At 44.8% G+C, this 17623-nt stretch overlaps 1 protein-coding gene across 1 annotated transcript in view; it reads left to right on the top strand.

The window, feature by feature from the left end:
• Positions 1 to 17623, top strand: part of TEDC1 (tubulin epsilon and delta complex 1) — a 425884-nt gene that overhangs the window by 167503 nt on the left and 240758 nt on the right. The gene's annotated exons all lie outside the window — the stretch shown is intronic.

The following is a 17623-nucleotide window of genomic DNA, read 5'->3' as shown; positions in this document are numbered from 1 at the left end:
AAGGAAGGCAAAACGTTTGGGGTGACCCTTTAGAGTATGCCATTTTCCAACAGACTGCATTAGATGAATTAAACTGTACCCTTTAAAGGAGTGTCGTAAAAAAGTGCCAGAAGATGAAGTTTGTGTAATAACTTACTAGTCATAAGCAGCAAAATATAACATACTTTTTACAATGGCTCAGTATTTTCGGGGAACCCTAAGAAAGCTTATGTATATGCAAGCATTTACTTTGTGAACCAAAGAAGCTGTAAATCCAATATGTTATAAAGACATCAGAGTAAAATTAAATGAATTTGCAAGGGTGATTAGTGATTAGCCTTAGACCTCCTTGAAGACAAACAGGACACACTTCTTAAATAGGTCGTAAACCAGACCAGCAATCGAAAAGATATGCTGTCAAAGTATACTCATCAAAGAATGTAAAGTGGCTCTGACTTCCAAGCTATGTGTCATGTTGCTCTTGTAGTCTAAAAAAGGACTAATTGTGCACCATCACCTATGGGAAAACAAATGGGACAGCGTATCAGTCATCAAAATGCCAAGGCTGTGATGGACAGCTCATTCAAGCAACTGTAAACCATGAAAAACTCATGAAAACTATTGACTGATTCTGGCTGACCCGAAGCCACAAAGAAATATTGGTAACATGAGGTCTAAAAGCCAGCTGAATTTTTCTGCAGCTAGACTGATAAAAAGGGCTCTAGTTTGTTGGTGTCCTGTGTGCTTGTTATGCACTAAAGGTAAAGTACAGAATGCCATATGTTTCAGAATTTTAAGAGCTGTCCCATCGGAGGGTTCAGACCATAGGGTGACATATGCTAGGAACATTAGTTTTTCTCTTTGAAGGACTTGATCTGTGATGATGGAGAACGTATTCACCCAAGAGGCTGCAGATAATTTGGGAGAGGGGCATATGAGGATACAATGCAGATGCAATGTGATATTCTACAGTAGCATCCCAGTGTTTCAATGTCATTGTTGATTAGAAAGTTCCCTGCAGTAGTTTTTATGGAGATGCGGTGTAGTAGTGAAACCCCAACACCATCATTTAGAGGTATACTTTACTCAACAAACCATGTTTTGGTTAGAAGCAATAGATCAAGATGAAATTGTATTGTTTAATATGGTTTGATGACAGTGTTTTTGAGCTGAGTTTAAGTTGCAAAGCATGGTTTGATTTTGGTTGTTTCGACAAGTGAATAGGACATATCTATGTATTGATGTTGAGGGGCATATGTCTGGCCTGAGGCTGCTTAAACTTTTTCGTCAGTATTATTTTTTCCCCAAGGAAATAATACATAATATACTTCCAGAAGTGGCATTTCAGTCAATGACTTTGTTTGTTGGTTTCTTAAATTGTCACTCACATTTTGCTTCTGCCCACCACAGCGTGGGGCAGTCCACTTTACCCACTAGTTCCCTTCGTTTTGAGTGACTGCACGAAATTTTGCACAGTTACCATATCTGCCTAAAAATAGTTTCTGTCTCTTCCTTTGCAAAACGGGTAGAAAGTATGACTTTTATGTTATTTATTTTTTATATGATCTATTTTTTGCCTGCACACATTAAAGTTTATTATCCAGTATTTAGGTGACCTTGTAACATTATGACTTCCTGTGATTTGAATATTGGTTGGGCAGTGATTTATTCGGGTCTGTTTAGGTGCTGACGTAATTTAGCTTTTCTCTTTTTATTTTTGTGGCATATACTTGTAATAAAAAATAAATTGACCATCATGCCAGCTTGCTGAGCCCAGAACAATTGGCTTTGCCAAAAGTGTTCTAATAACTGTATTGTCTCAATATTGAGTGTAATTCCAGTGGGAAATAGTGAAAATAGAAACGTAGAGCACAATGTTTTGAAGTAAGTAAGCTTGGCTGTCATCCTCCAGGCAAGGACGGGCACAGAGACTCTTGCCTTTGGCACGCCACCAGGGTGCCTGCTGTGCATTCGCTGTGGACCTGCATTAAATCGACCTGACTGGACAATAGATTGGAAAGTGCGTGCTGCTGGATTTACTAATAACTGTGCAAATGGAGCAGTGTTTATTGCAGCAGCACAGGGACACTTTGCCCAGTGTTGTGCGTATACTATTTAAAACAGAAGAAAACCATCAGCACCAACCCCTTTCCTAAAATACCCTCTAAGAATAAACCAACCCAACCTCTACAGTCCTTCAAATAAATATCCCAGGATGAATTTATGGATTTGGTCAAAGCAAGCAGAACTTCTGGTTGCCCTTCTGACCCTTGCCCACCACAAATCTTCAAGAACATTCTTCTATCTACTTCTGCTGCCACACCTGTAAGAAGAATCATCAACAACTCTTTAACTTCAGGAACTTTTCCTGTAGACCTGAAAAAGGCATACATAGACCTTTATTAAAGAAAACAAACCTAGACCCGCAAGACCCCAACAACTACAGACCAATCACAAATGGACCTTTCCTGGGCAAATTGATAGAGAGAGCAGCTTTCGCCCAGATGTCACAATTCATTGAAGACAATTCTATACTTTCAGACTTCCAAACTGGATTCTGCCCAGGAAGAAGCACTGAATCAGCACTCATAGCAATCTGGGATGGTCTTAAAAACACAGTCGACCGAAATGGAGTTGCTGCACTACTTCTCTTGGACCTCTCAGCTGCCTTTGATACGGTTGATCATGACACCCTAATTCAAAGACTCCACGAAGCCAGCATACAAGGGATTGCTCTCGACTGGATTACCTCCTATCTTCAAAAAAGATCTAATATCTTGCAACTCGCCCCCCTTCTCTTCCGAACCCTACCTCGCAAAAGCAGGGATCCCCAAGGGTCAATCATCTCACCTTTGCTTTTCAACATCTACATGATATCTTTACCAGAACTGATCAATGATTTCCATCTCACATGCTACAACTATGCAGATGACACACAAATACTACTTAAATTAGAATGCCCCATAAACATTGAAAACTCACAAATCTTCAGTTTCCTCAGAGCCGTTGATCAGTGGATGACCTGGAGCCATCTCAAACTAAATATCTCCAAAACAGAAATACTCATATGTGGTGACTGGAAAAGTTATGACCCTCTGTGCGTCTGGCCTGACGATCTCGGACCACCTCCTCAATTATCCAAGGAAGTTAAAAACCTAGGAATCACCATGGATTCCAAGTTAACTATGAATGCCAAAGTGGACAAATTAGCACGAATAAGCTTCATCACCTTGAAGACTTTACGACGCATCTCCCCCCACCTCGGATTTCCACACAAGGTGCAAGCTTCTATCTCGCTTGTCCTATCCAAACTGGATTATGACAATGGCCTCTACCATGGATCATCTGTTATGAAAAAACTACAATGTATCCAGAATTCCGCAGCCAGGCTACTACTACATATAAAGCCGCAAGCCCACATCTCCCCTGCCTTGAGAGCACTACACTGGTTACCTGTTGCCAGAAGATGCACTTTCAAGCTGCTTTGTATCACCCACAAAGCTATACATGGAACAGGACCGCTTTTTATCAGAAACAAGATAACCAAATACATCCAACAAAGAAACCTCCGCTCAAGATTGGCACCCCGCCTTAGAACACCACCATACAGGAAAAAGACTATAGGTGGTACATCCTTCTCCGTTCAAGCAGCCAAACTATGGAATTAATTACCCCCAACTATAAGAGCCACAGATAACTTTCTTGTCTTCAGAAAACTACTCAAGAGTTGGCTCTTTCCTTCATAACCACCATATTCGAACAACTATGAACTGCATATGCCTATGTTGATAAATATTTTTTTAGATTATGTGTATATTTCTAGTTATGTATAGTTTCTTCAGAAAATATGTATCGCTACTATGTCATAACAATAAAATACACACACACTCTTTAAACCTGTTTGACTAAGTATATTTTAACCATGGTTCTAATTATGTATTGTATGTGCATATGTGTGTGTATTCATGTGCGTGTATGTATATGTACACATATATATATATATGTATGTATGTATGTGTATATGTTGTTTCTGTGCTTGGCATGTTCGTGGGTCATTGCATGGCTTCTGGGTGGGTTGTTATATACTAGATATCTATGAATTCCTGCTCTCATCTTATCACACTTATCTACCCATCATCATATGTCATGTCTCTATCAAACTATCCTCCATTCTCACTCTGACTCATCCCAAATCCCTTCTACCACTTTCATCTCCTAAATAACTCTGCCTAAGCTTGTCCCTCCGCTTCCACATATAACTCACCAAACCTCACTCTACTACCATGACCTCCCACACAACCCTACTAAATTCTCCCGCATTTATCTCACCCTGCTACTATGCTCTCTCTAACCCTTCCACATACTCTTCCCTCCTCCATCCCCCTTTACTCATCCCAAGCCTTTGGGTTGAGTAAATTAAGGATATACTCCCAATTAACACTTCTGGATTTCTCTCCTCCTCCACCCCTCCATTACTCCAGTCAATCTAACTAACAAACTCTCATATCCGCGACTCAAATTAACTCATAATAATACTAAAACTGTACTCATATTTCCCGATACTAATCCATCACTAATTCTTGTTGGGTTCCAGAGTAGTGTGCTACTCACCGAAAAGCGCTTCAACGCCTAGTCAGGGGGTAGTAAGCGCTATATAAATATGATTACAATACAATACAATATTTCCAAACAAGCTAGGCAATCCTCCAAACTTTAAATGGCAGCTCATATCTTGTCACAGTTGAGCTAAATGAAACATGCTTTGGTTCATCTCAGTATGGAGAGCATTGTGTCTTCTGGAACAGATTCCATGGCGACTTGGCAGCCTCTAAGTAGCTAACTCTGTTCTGTCTACTTTGCTTTTTGTCTTTATTAAATGCGTTTCTGTCCAACGAAACCTCATTGGCCCTTTGGGACTTAGTTTAAGAGCCTTTAGCTGCGGGCACTAGCTGGGGGCACTTGCCTGTCAGTGACTCCCATAACAGTTCAGACTCGTGTTCTACAAAGGTGAAATTCTTCACACGAAATGTGGATGCGTTTCAAATGTATTTTGTAAATATATTGACGGCTTGAGAGACCTGCAGGTCAAGGACTGCTTCTCTCTTGTGGTTTGGTGAAGTTCCCTTGGCCAAGATTTGCAATTCTAATGGTTGCAAAGTGCAAACATGTCTGGAAAAAAACTGCTGCATTGATTAATGCCTTCAGCCAAAACCACCGGTTTACATCAAACTTGGCATGAAAGCAGACCTTTTATCAGAAAGCCTACTTTCATTGGTTTGGTGTAAATCAGTTTAGTAGTTTTTGAGATATATAATTTAGGGGAATTTCTTTTTTTCGGCAGTCTTGAAATGAACAAATGTTTTTTAAAGCAGTTTTCGTGCTGTGAAAAAAAATCTATAACCATAGGGGTGTCTCCGTGGGAGGTGCCATAGTTCCAAGAAGTGCTGGTACGCTCTCACAGGCGTGAAAAAGTTGCTCAACAAATGTTTAAAAAAAAAAAGAAAAAAGTTTGCTGTGATAAAATACGATTTTTATGAAAATTGTGATTTCTTAGCCAAAAAGTTAACCATGAACTGAAAATTGTGTTTTTCTTTAAAATCACGATTTTCCACAGAAATAAAAAAAAGGGGAAAACATGCTCATATTATTTTTCTATTAAAAAGGGGACAAACTCCGCACACAGCCAAAGAGAGTGTCAAAAAGGGGTTGGCCTTCCATGCTGGCAAACAGTAGCATTTGGCACCCCACTTTGGGTTGGTTGCAAGGACTAGGCAAATAGCGAGCCCAAACGGCCAACCGCCTCTGTGCCATGGGTATTGGGATTGGCTCCCGCAGTGGGTTGGGTGATGGCCTGGTAGCATATCTAGCCCTTTGGCTATCTCTCACTGCGGACGGTCAAAGGCTCTGCACAGCAGGTGTTGTATTTTCTGGCGAGTTGGGCAGTGGGCCTTGCCAAAAGCTATGTACATGGGTTTGCAGCCTGCGGCATGTTGGCTTCTGGACCTATCCTTAGGCCTAACTCTGGTGCCAGCCCTGGCTGTGTACAGCCAAAGGCCATGCGCAGCAGGGGTTGGAATTTAAGTGCTTCATAACAAAACTATCAAATTCACTGAAAAAAACACAGTTAAAAACGGAGTACTTGTTCTGGCTTGAACAGCCAAAACCACTGCAATTCGACTGCCATGATACACCCACAACGCATATTATAACTCTTGTTACCTGCCTTACTTAAAATATAAATTTGCCAGCAGTACTGAAGCAAAAAAGAGCTATTGAGAGGCCAACATGGATTCTTATGGAATTCAAGAAATGACGAGAAGTGTGGCACAATGGTTAGAGCGGCAGACCCTGATGCAGAGATCTGGCCCGGGACCAGTGTTCAATTCCAGCCTTGGCGGGTCTTGGGCTCAATTCCCTTGGACCAGATCATTCTCGCCTCGGTGCCTAATCAAATTAATGGGTCACACTCTGTAATTCTGGGCAATAGCTTGCTTAATCTCCACAACGGCCCTGACAGCGCTTGGATGCCTAGTTTCACCCTGGGGCTGTCCAGGAGTGGGTGCCTCACAGGGAAAAGCCAGGAGGGGTTCCACAGCGGTATGCGTACAGCGCCTTGAGACCCTAACCGGTGAGTAGTGTGCTATACAAGTGAAAAGTTTACAGTTTTACAGTTTTTAACGAGGAGGCTCCTAAGTGTAGTGGCAGGAGCGATGTAAGAGAAGACTCGACTACCAGATCTGGTTTTCTGTGTGCATGGAATGTAAGCAATGAAGCTGTCTGGACAAGCAGGAGATATCTGAAAGGTTTGTGAAAGCGGATGTGATTGTTGTGTTGTGGTGGGCCAGTGTTATATAGTGCCTTAAAAGTGTGGGTAAGAAGTTTGATTGTGCTTGTTTTTCTGTGGGGAGCCAGTGGAGTTCCTTCAAGTGTTGTATGATGTGAGTGGGAGTGGGAGGTTGAGAGCGATTCTGGCTGCTGAGTTCTGATTGGTCTGAAGCCTCCTGGTGAGTTTTTCGTTGATCCTGGCATGAAGAGTAGCCCAGCTTACTTATGACGAGTGCAAGTGTGACTGTTTTCCTACTGCTGACTGGCAACCATTTGAAAACTTTCCTCCCCATCTTCAGGGTATGGAAGAATGAGTCGATGATAGTGTTGATTTGGGTGATCATGTTGAGTTTACTGTCTGTGACAAGCCTGAAGTTCTTGGCATGGGTTGTGGGTGTCAATACTAGCTCTGTTAACCATCAGGTCCCATGGTGAAGTGCTCTCACCGAAAATCACAATTTCAGTCTTGTCGGTGTTCAGCTGCAGACTTTTGGTCTTCACTCAGTGGGCGATTTCAGTCATGCAGGCATCAAACTTGATGTGGGTACTGGACAATTAGTCCATAAGGGCTATATGGCGTTGCATGTTGTTGGTGTAGGAGAGGACGTTGATTTTGTGAGGGAGAATAATACTGGCTAGTGGAATCATTTATGAGTTGGAGAGGATCAGGCTCAGTGGGGATCCTTGCAGAATAGAAATCTGCTCTAATACCAATTTCACCTCATCCCATATCCTTTGAAGTAGGATGTACCCAGTTATCTAACTGTTGACTTTGTATAAGGCACTAGTGCAGCGGGATATGCAAGTTCATCAGCACATTAGAGATCAGGTCTCCCACAGTTTGAATATGTTGTGGAGCTATAGTGTTTCATAATATTTAGTTTCATCGTAATTTATATTCACTGGTATTTTACTTGAAGATTAAGTTATATATGAGGTGACTGATGAATATATTTCAATTGGTTGTGGGGCACAGTGATCTGAGGAAGTCTGAACATGCCGAAACGCGTCATCACGAATTTTGCTAAAAAAAAACAAGGTTACAGGGATGTTATAGTTAGGTTCAGATTTTACATGCATAAAGGCATTGAGATTTAGCAGTTATAGTTATTCTTATCTCAAACTTGTGCTCTGAGGTAACTATAACCCCTGCTCCCCAAGCCTATTCCACAGGGTTGATTTTATAATAAGGGAAGGAGGCCCTAAAGAGCCCACCCCCCTGGGACTGGAATTTTCAAAAAGGAGGGGAAGCACGTGTCCGCCCTCTCCCCCCCACTTCCTCCCAGAGCCTATCTATGGTCTCAGGGACCCCAACCCCAGGGTTGGCTCAGAGACTGTGTCCCAGGGTCCCCAAACCCTAGGACGCAGTCTGTTCCCTGTCTGAGAGTGCAGGCAGGGAAAGTGTATTATGCTCCCACCTGGCAGGAGAAGAAAGCTGCTCGGTGGAAGCACAAATCTTTTTCCCTACCCGCTTTCTTGGGCAGGGAAACACAGATTTGCTCCAGTTCAGTGGGAACAAAAGAAAACCGGCTCCTGCTAGGCGGGAGCTGTACCGCCTCCTGCTGCACCCGGGATGGGTGCAGGCAGGGGAGCCGGCGGATTCACGAGTGGCATTGGCCTCCTCCCGCAGCCCCCAACATGGGACATATTGTAGGGTGCCCCTGCTGGGCCTTACAGCACCACACTTATAAATAAAAATTACAAGATGCCAGCTCTTGAGGTAACAGGGAGCCAGCCAAATCGCAGGGACCCTGGGTCTCCCCTCGCTGCCTCTAACATAAATATTGGTATGAGTTTTATTTACTTTAGGGCACAAGTTATGGTTAATTGAGATAACCATAACTGGGGAATTTCAGTGGTTTTGTTTGTTTAAAATGGAATACTTGTTCATCTGATAGAGACTTCTGGTTGCAGATCCCTTACCTTAGAATTTCCCAAGGTGTCAGTCTGAATCTAGAGATTTTTCTTCGAGTTGTACCCCTGTGTGCCAATAAGTGACGTCTGTCGGATCAGCATCTGTCATCAGCCTTGTGTGCGCCGGATATGACGTTGCAGGTCCTATATAGGCATCACCCTGGCGCATTGACGTCAGTTCTTTGCTTTCTGCGCAAGCCAGCACTTATCTAAAGAAAGAGCTACCCCTCAGTCATTTTTTGACTGAATTTCCTTTTTTTTAAACATTTGTTGAAGCTTTTTGAGTGTTGACACTCCTGGTGCAACTAGGGATGTCTTCGCGTAAGACAGGATTCAAGCCCTGCAGATACTGTCATCGGGCAATGTCAATGACGGATTCGCAGTTATGTGCTTGTGGTGTCTGGAGCTCGATCACAACCTAAAGGCATGCTCCGAGTGCCAGGCCATGAATCCCAAGGCTTTGAGAAAGTGGTCCCTAAAGCTTCTGGCGGCTGGGCGCTTGGCTCTGCGTCGCTCCTGATCTCGGTTGAGAGGAAGGTCCCGGGAACAGTTGAGGAGTTCCCCTTTGTCATTGTCCTTCTCCAAGTTCTTTTGGGGAAGAGGTGGGGTGAGGGGAGGGGGGTGATCGAGTTAGTCGAGCAACAACAAGAAGTCTAAGAAGAACAAGCGTTCTTCAGCTTCACCCAGTCCATCGGCCGACAAGGTGTGGGATAGGGAGCGTCGTCTCTTGAGGCCTTCGTCTGCAGGGCCTGTGTCTGGGTCGCCTTTGCGCCTCCCCAGGTTTCCAGGAGCCCGAGCGAACCCTGCCCAACTTAAAGAGTTTATGTGGCCAGGGGCCTCATTTGTGGGCAGTTCAACTCTGCTGGTGTGCCTTTGGGCCCCGTGGGGTCGGAAGGGGCACCCTCGACCTCTGCGCTGGTGACTTTGGCCTCGGCTTTGGGGAGCACCCATGGATCCATTCCCAGATCTGAACCAGCATTGGTCGTACCACCTTGACTTTCCCCGGCGCTGGTTCTGACATCGGCGCTCCTGGTGCCACCCCATGCCCTCAAGTGGCACCGACAGCATCCTCATTGCAGATTCCAACATGGAGCCAGATTGGTGCCGCACAACGCCAACTCCGGCAGCGGGTTCACCCCCCCCATGTCGAATCCTGACCCTTATTCCTATGGTTTGGGTACGGTGAGGAATTGGAGGGGTCGCTAGGCCCTTTAGAATTTCAGCTGGAAGACCCTATGGACTGGTGTATGGACCTGGGTGAAGCTAGTGGCCTGCACCCTTTCCCAGACACCGGCATGCTTTCTTTCCCTACTGCGGCTACGGAGGAGGGAGCGTCCTATTCCATGGTGGTGAGAAGAGCGGCCAAGGTTTTGGGGCTCGAGTCGCCTTCAGTGGCCGTCAGGACTAACCTTCTGACAGGGGTGCTTCAACCTGGGACTTTAGCCTCTGAACACCTGTTTACCTTTTATGAAGCCCTCACTGACGTCCTGCTGGATACCTGGTCCAAACCCAGTACTGGGGCTCCTGTGAACACCACTATTGCCCGCCGCCATCGCCCTGCACCAACAGACCCAGTATTCCTGTTGCAACATTCCACCCCTAAGAACTTGGTTATCCAAGCCTCCACATCCCAAGGCGCGTTCCCTTTCACACCCCCGGACAGTGAATCCAAGAGGCTGGACCAATTTGGAAAGAAGAAGTTTTCTTCTGCCATCCTGGCATTGAAGTCCGTTAACATTGCATGCCTTTTGGGCCGTTATTCCCATATGCTGTGGGATATGGTTGTGCAAGTGCTGCCACACCTCCTGGAGGAGGCCCGTGCTGTCCCCTCCCAGGCGGTTGCTGATGGGAGGGACGCAGCAAACTTCACAATCTGTTGTGGACTGGACATGACCGACTCACTTGGCAGATCGCTTGCTTCGACAGTGGCCCTGCTGCCCCACGCCTGGTTAAGGACGTCTAGCTATTCGTGGGAGGTTGCAGCTGTGTTGGCCAAAGGAGCCATAGAGAAGGGTCCCTGTGCCAGAAGTAGGTTGTGGTTATTATTCCTGCTTCTTTCTGGTCTTCGCCTTATCTTGGACTTCCAGTCCCTCAATCTCTTCCTCAAAAAATGCTCACTCTGGCTCAGGTTTTATCTGCCCTGGACCCTGGAGACTGGAAGATAGTGTTGGACTTGCAGGACAATTATTATCATATTCCTATCCTGCTGGCCACAGGCGTTACCTGCGGTTCACGGTAGGCCACAAGCATTTTCAGTTTACCGTGCTCCCCTTTGGCCTTACTAGCACCCCTGGTGCCTTCACCAAACTGACGGCGGTGGTCACAGCTCATCTGCGCAGATTAAAGGTCTCAGTGTTCCTGTAACTCGATCACTGGCTGTTGAAGGCAGGCTCAACCCAGGTGGTCTTCTTCCACCTCCAGACTACAGCAGAACTCCTGCATTTGCTGGGGTTCACTGTCAACGTGCTGAAGTCACACCTGGCTCCCTCTCAGACGCTCCCTCTCATCGGAGCTGTTCTGAACACAGTGCAGTTTCTGGCCTATCCTTCCAAGCGGCGAGTTCAAGATATTCAGGCTATGATACCTCCTTTCTGGATTTCGGTGAGGACAACTCTGAGGCTGCTGGGCCTCATGGCCTCCTGCATCATACTGGTGACTCATGCCAGATGGCATATGCAGGCTCAGCAGGGGGACCGGAAGTTCCAGTGGGTGCAGCATCAGGGGAATCTCTCAGACATGGTCGAGATCTCGGAGGGATCTGCGCAAGATCTGATGTGGTGGCTAACAAACTGTGATTGGGTCGAAGGCAGATCTCTCTCCCTTCCCCAACCAGATCTGACAGTAGTGACAGATGTGTCACTCCTGGGATGAGGCATCTACCTGGGAGAAGCGGCGATGAGAGGCATCTGGTCTCAGATGGAGTTCTGACTCCATATCAACCTTTTGGAGCTCCGGGTGATCAGACTTGCATTGAAAGCATTTCTTCCCTCTCTCAAAGGGAAGGTAGTGCAGGTGTTCATGGAAAACACCACCACCATGTGGTACTGCAGCAAGCAGGGTGGAGTGGGGTCCTGACTGGAACATCAGGGCATTTCTCTGGTGGTTCAACACCTGGCGGACTCTTCGAACGTCAGAGCAGACGAACTTTGCTGACAATGCCTAGTCCATCACGAATGGCATCTCCATACGGAGGTGGTACAAGGTTTCTTTCAGCAGTGAGGAGAGCCTTGGTTAGATCTTGTCACCTCTGCAGAGAACATGCAATGTCAGCAGTTTTGCGCATTGGAGTTTTCAAGGCGGCACTCACTCGGTGACGCATTTCGTCACGAGTGAAGTTCAGATCTCTTGTACGCCTTCCCGTCTGTACCACTCCTGCCCCAGTTCTCAGGAAGATCAAGAACGACCGGGCCCAAGTAATCCTTGTGGCTCTAGACTGGGCACGAGGAGAATGGTATCCTGAGCTGTTGAGCATGGCCATCGATCCTCCGATCAGACTGCCCCTTCGGGAGGATCTTCTGTTGCAGCAGCTAGGGAGGGTTCTCTACCCAAACCTGTCCGGTCTTTGCCATTTTGTGTGGAGATTAAACAGCGTCAGTTGACAGTTTTTTACCTTCCGCCCGCAATGTGTAATGTTATCTTGGCATCTAGGCATCCCTCCACCAATACGGATTGCGCCTGTCGTTGGAACAAATTTGTGTAATGGTGTGCAGACTAGTCAGTTGACCCTCTTCCTGCCCCGCTTTCTGAGGTTTTCTTGTGCATGTTTTCTTTTGCCCCGCTGGGCTCTGCCTTAGGCACCCTCAAAGGTTATCTATCTGCTATCTCTGCATTTTGTAGATTACCCGATCAACCCTCTTTGTTTAAGTCTTCTGTTGTTAACTGGTTCCTTAAGGGCCTTACCCACATGTGTCCTCCATCACCATTCATTATGCCCCAATGGGATTTGAACTTTATTCTGACTTTCCTAATGTCGTTCTACCTTGATCGTACCAAAGATCCCTGGGTGGATGATTAACTCTTTATTAGTTATGGGGTGCTCAGAAATGTCAGGCAGTGAAGAAGAGAACCATCTCCAGAGGGTTTGTTCTCTGTATTAAGATGTGCTACGCATTGGCTAAAAAGCACCTCACAGAGGGTTTGTACGCTCATTTACCAGAACGACAGCTGCAACCACTAAGCTAGCACACAGAGTTCCACTCCTTGTCATCTGTCAGGCAGCAACGTGGGCACCCTGCCCGTTTGGCCCAGAGTTCCTAGTATGATCTTGGTTCGTAGACCTGCCTCTGGGGTTGGTATTGCTTGGGTATCTATTCTAAGGTAGGGAATCTGCAACTAGAAGTCTCTATCAGATGAACAAGTTACATACCTTCGGTAATGCCTTATCTTGCAGAGACATATTCTAATTGCAGATTCCTTACTGAATCCTGCCTGCTCTGCTAACTGATTTCTAGGGACAGGGACTTCCATTTCAGGGTCCTAGTTTTGACATATCAATGGTCAGTATTCTTCATGGCTACGCACTTCTGGCATGGACAGTCATGAAAAGGAACTGACGTCAGTGCGCCTGGGTATTGCCTATATAGGACCCGCAACGTCATATCTGGCGTGTGCGATGACGGACACAGAGCCGACCAACGCAACCTGACTGCGCGCAGGGGTACTGCTTGAGGAAAAATCTCTAGATCCAGACTTACGTCTGGGGAAATTCTAAGGTAAGGAATCTTCAGCTAGAATGTGTCTCTACCAGGTAAGGTCTTACCAAAGGTAAGTAACTTGTTCATCTAAATATAACATCCTTTTAACCTTTGTGTGTGTGTGTACGAACACACACAAGCGCACACACAAGCACACACACACCAGTACACCAACACACAAACACACTATTTTACTGAAAAAAACAAAGGTTACTGGGATAGCATAGTTATATTCAGATTTTACACATACAAAACTAACTTGTGCCCTAAGCGCCCCTGCCATGCATAGTTCTCTCATCAATAATCAAAAATGGTTAGCAAGAAGGCATTTGATTATTTTGGGTTTTGGTTTTACATTTGGGCCATGAGAGCTTGGCTAACTCTCAAAATCGTCCCACTTGGAATGGTGAGGGCTGCACTTTATGGACTTTGGGACGCTGCCATGTAGAAAAATCTACAAGACCTAGACACATCTGAAAACTAAACATCTGGGTGATTCCAAGGTGGTGTGTTTCACATGCACCCGCACCATTTTCGTACCCACAATGCCCTGCAAACCTCCAACTTTGCAGGAAATCACACATTTTTCCCATGTTTTTGTGATGGAACCTTCCGGAATACACAAAATTCCTTCCACCCAGCATGGTCTCATCTGTACCGATAAAAATTCTGCTGCACTTGTCAGCCTAAAAATGTTTTTTTGCACACTGCCCTTTTGGACCCCTTTTGGTTCCCCCTCAATATCAACAGGTTTTTGGCTCTTCCCTTTCACAAGCACTTAGCCCACCTACACAAATGATGTATAATTTTTACCAGGAGACTGAGAGGAACATTGGGTGGTATGAAATTTGTCCCAGTGTGGTGATCCCACACAGAAATGTGGGAAAAATGTGATTTTAAGCTAAATTTGAGGTTTGCTGAGGATTCTGGGTAAGAAAGCATTGGGGGATCACACCTCACTGGACTCCCTCGGGTGTCTAGTTTTCCGAAATGTCAGGGTTTGGTAGGTTTCCCTAGAAGGCTGCTGAGCCCCGGACCAAAAACGCAGGTGCCCCCCTCCCCCTCGCAAAAACAGGTAGTTTTATATTTGATGATTCTGAGGTGTCCAGATAGTGTTTTGGGGCATTTCCTTTTGTAGGTGCTAGGCCTACCCCCACAAGTGAGGTACCATTTTTATCGGGAGACTTGGGAGAACGCTGGGTGGAAGGAAATTTGTGGCTCCTCTCTGATTCCAGAACTTACTGTCACTGAAATGAGAGGAAAAGTGTTTTTTTTAAGTTTGCAAAAGATTCTGGGTAACAGAATGTGGTCAGAGCCCCACAAGTCACCCCATCTTGGATTCCCCTAGGTGTCTAGTTATCAAAACTGCGCAGGTTTGCTAGGTTTCCCTAGGTGGCAGCTGAGCTAGTGGTCAAAATCCACAGCTAGGCACTTTGCAAAAACAGCTCTGTTTTCTTTGTGAAAATGTGATGAGTCCACATTGTGTTTTGGGGCATCTCCTGTCGCGGGCGCTAGGCCTACCCACGCAAGTGAGGTACCATTTTTATCGGGAGATTTGGGGGAACACAGAATAGCAAAGCAAGTGTTATTTCCCCTTGTCTTTCTCTACATCTTTTCCTTCTAAATGTAAGACAGTGTGTAAATAAATGTCTATTTCATAAATGCCCTGGAATTTACATGCTATTATGGGCACCCCAGAATTCAGAGATGTGCAAATACCCACTGCTTCTCAACACCTTATCTTCTGGCCATTTTTGGAAATACAAAGATTTTCTTGATACCTATTTTTCACTTTTTATATTTCAGCAAATTAATTGCTGTATACCCGGCATAGAATGAAAACCCACTGCAAGGTGCAGCTGATTTATTGGCTCTGGGTACCTAGGGTTCTTGATGAACCTACAAGCCCTATATATCCCGCAACCTGAAGAGTGTAGCTGACGTAATGGTATATTGCTTTGAAAAATCTGACATCGTAGGAAAAAGTTACAAAGTAAAACGTGGAGAAAAATGGCTGGTTTTTTCACCTCAATTTCAATATTCTTTTATTTCAGCTGTTATTTTCTGTAGGAAACACTTGTAGGATCTACACAAATTACCCCTTGCTGGATTCAGAATTTTGTCTACTTTTCAGAAATGTTTAGCTTTCTGGGATCCAGGATTGGTTTCTCACCCATTTCGGTCACTAACTGGAATGAGGCTGAAAGCACAAAAAATAGTAAAAATGGTCCCAGTAAAATGCAAAAATTGTGTTGAAAAATGGGGTTTTCTACTTCAAGTCTGCCTGTTCTTGAAAGCTGGTAAGATGGTGATTTTTAGCACCGCAAACCCTTTTTTGATGCCATTTTCAGGGAAAAAAACACAGGAGAGGAAAAGGCCTGGCAGCGAAGGGGATAAAGATAGCCCCGGGGAGGTGGTGGTCCCTGGCGCGGGGGTCAGTGCTCCCTGTCCGTGCAGCTTCCCCCCCACATTTTTTTTAAACTGTAGCTTTGGGGAAGGTGGTGTTCCCTGGGGCTTAGGGGGTCAGTGCTCCCTGACCCATATATTTGTTAAATGTTGTCCCGGGAAAGTAGTGCTCCACAGGACCTGGGCGGGGATGTTTTTATTTTTTTGGGGCGGGGGGGGGGGGCATGCGCCCACCCCATTATATTTTTTATGTTTTATCACGGAGGTGGTGGTCCCTGGGACTTTTGGGGGGGAGGGGAGGTTGGTATCTCTGTGGGCCCCCTTAAGTTTTTTGTATTATGTAGCCCTGTGGAGGTGGTGGTCCCCGGGCAGGTGGGTCGGTGGAGCACCCCCCAATATATTTTTTTTAATGTTGTCCTGGTGAGGTGATGATCCCCGGGTTAACTTGGGGAGTTTGGGGGGGGCCTGCAACCCCCCCCTAATTTCTTTTTTTTAATGTAGCTCTCTGGAGGTGGAGGGCCCGGGGTACCCGTGTGGCCCCCCTAAATATATATATATGTAAATATATATATATATATATATATATATATATATATATATATATATATTTATTTAATGTTGCCCCCTTTAAGCTCCAAACCCCTTCAGCTGTGTGTGGTGCGGGGTTTGTAGGTTAAAGCGGGTTGAGAGCAGGCCAACTCGCGCCCTCGCCATGCACTGCTCATTTAGCCAGATATTACAGCATTCATGACATCTTTTATAACATCATTGATAATATCACTGTAACATCTGCTGTAAAAATATTCATAAAAAAATTATGCATGGCAGGGGCGCGAGTAATAGTTACCTTAGGGCATGAGTTATAGTTACTTGAAATATTTCTAACTATTACATGTGAATTTCTATGATTTTGTACGTTTAAAATGTGACCCTAACTATAACGTCCCCGTAACCGTTGTTTTTATTAAGTGAATTTCTGTATTTTTAATTCTATTTTCTGACTGTAACGTCCCTGTAACCCTTTTTTCAGTGTGTATATACATATATATATATATAAGTGTGTGTGTGTGTGTATATATATATATAATCTAACTAATCCAAGCAGATGATTGGTTGAATGTATACATCCATTGATGTCTCTGATCACCTTTTCCAGTGACCTCTCCAACTTTTCAAAGTTCTTGTAAAGGCCTTTCCAATTTGCGACATTAACTTGAATGAGGACAACAATCAACCGTTGAATACATATCTTCCCGGATCTAAAGTTGGACTCTGCTACATATTAGATGGATTCATTTGATCTGTTTTACTTGGAGGATAGCCTTTTCCTAAGAGATAATTCTATAATACATGGGAGCCAGCAATCTGTCTCTGATTTTCGTCTCACATCTGACTTGTGACGTCTCTAGTCCCCGCTAGTTAAATGTAATAACACAAAGATGTAGCTGCTCTAGTGTAGTAATTTATCACATTTGAGTTCTGAGCTAACAATGGGTTCTGCCAGAGCCAGCAGCCAAGGTGAAAGGCAGATCAGAGAGCATAACTACAACCACAATTTGTACAAGGAAAACCAGAATTGGCTTTTCCTTCTGATAGTTTCTCTAAAAAGAAGAGATCAGCATAAAGGAGATACTTAATGCAAAATGTCATTTTTATGGCGTTTCTTTCCAAGCAAGAAAGATAGAATCTGTACTTGTTTCTAAACAATCCAGCCACATTATTTGTAACCTAACATTAAACATTGATATCTTTTTTCTAAAAGTACTGACAAATTGCTTGATGGGTTTAACTTCTCAATACAGATT

The sequence above is a fragment of the Pleurodeles waltl genome, chromosome 9 (genome assembly GCF_031143425.1).
Source record: "Pleurodeles waltl isolate 20211129_DDA chromosome 9, aPleWal1.hap1.20221129, whole genome shotgun sequence".
In the NCBI taxonomy this organism is placed as follows: Eukaryota; Metazoa; Chordata; class Amphibia; order Caudata; family Salamandridae; genus Pleurodeles; species Pleurodeles waltl.
The sequence above is the reverse complement of the archived record's forward strand: the minus strand, read 5'-3'. Positions and strand labels throughout refer to the sequence as shown.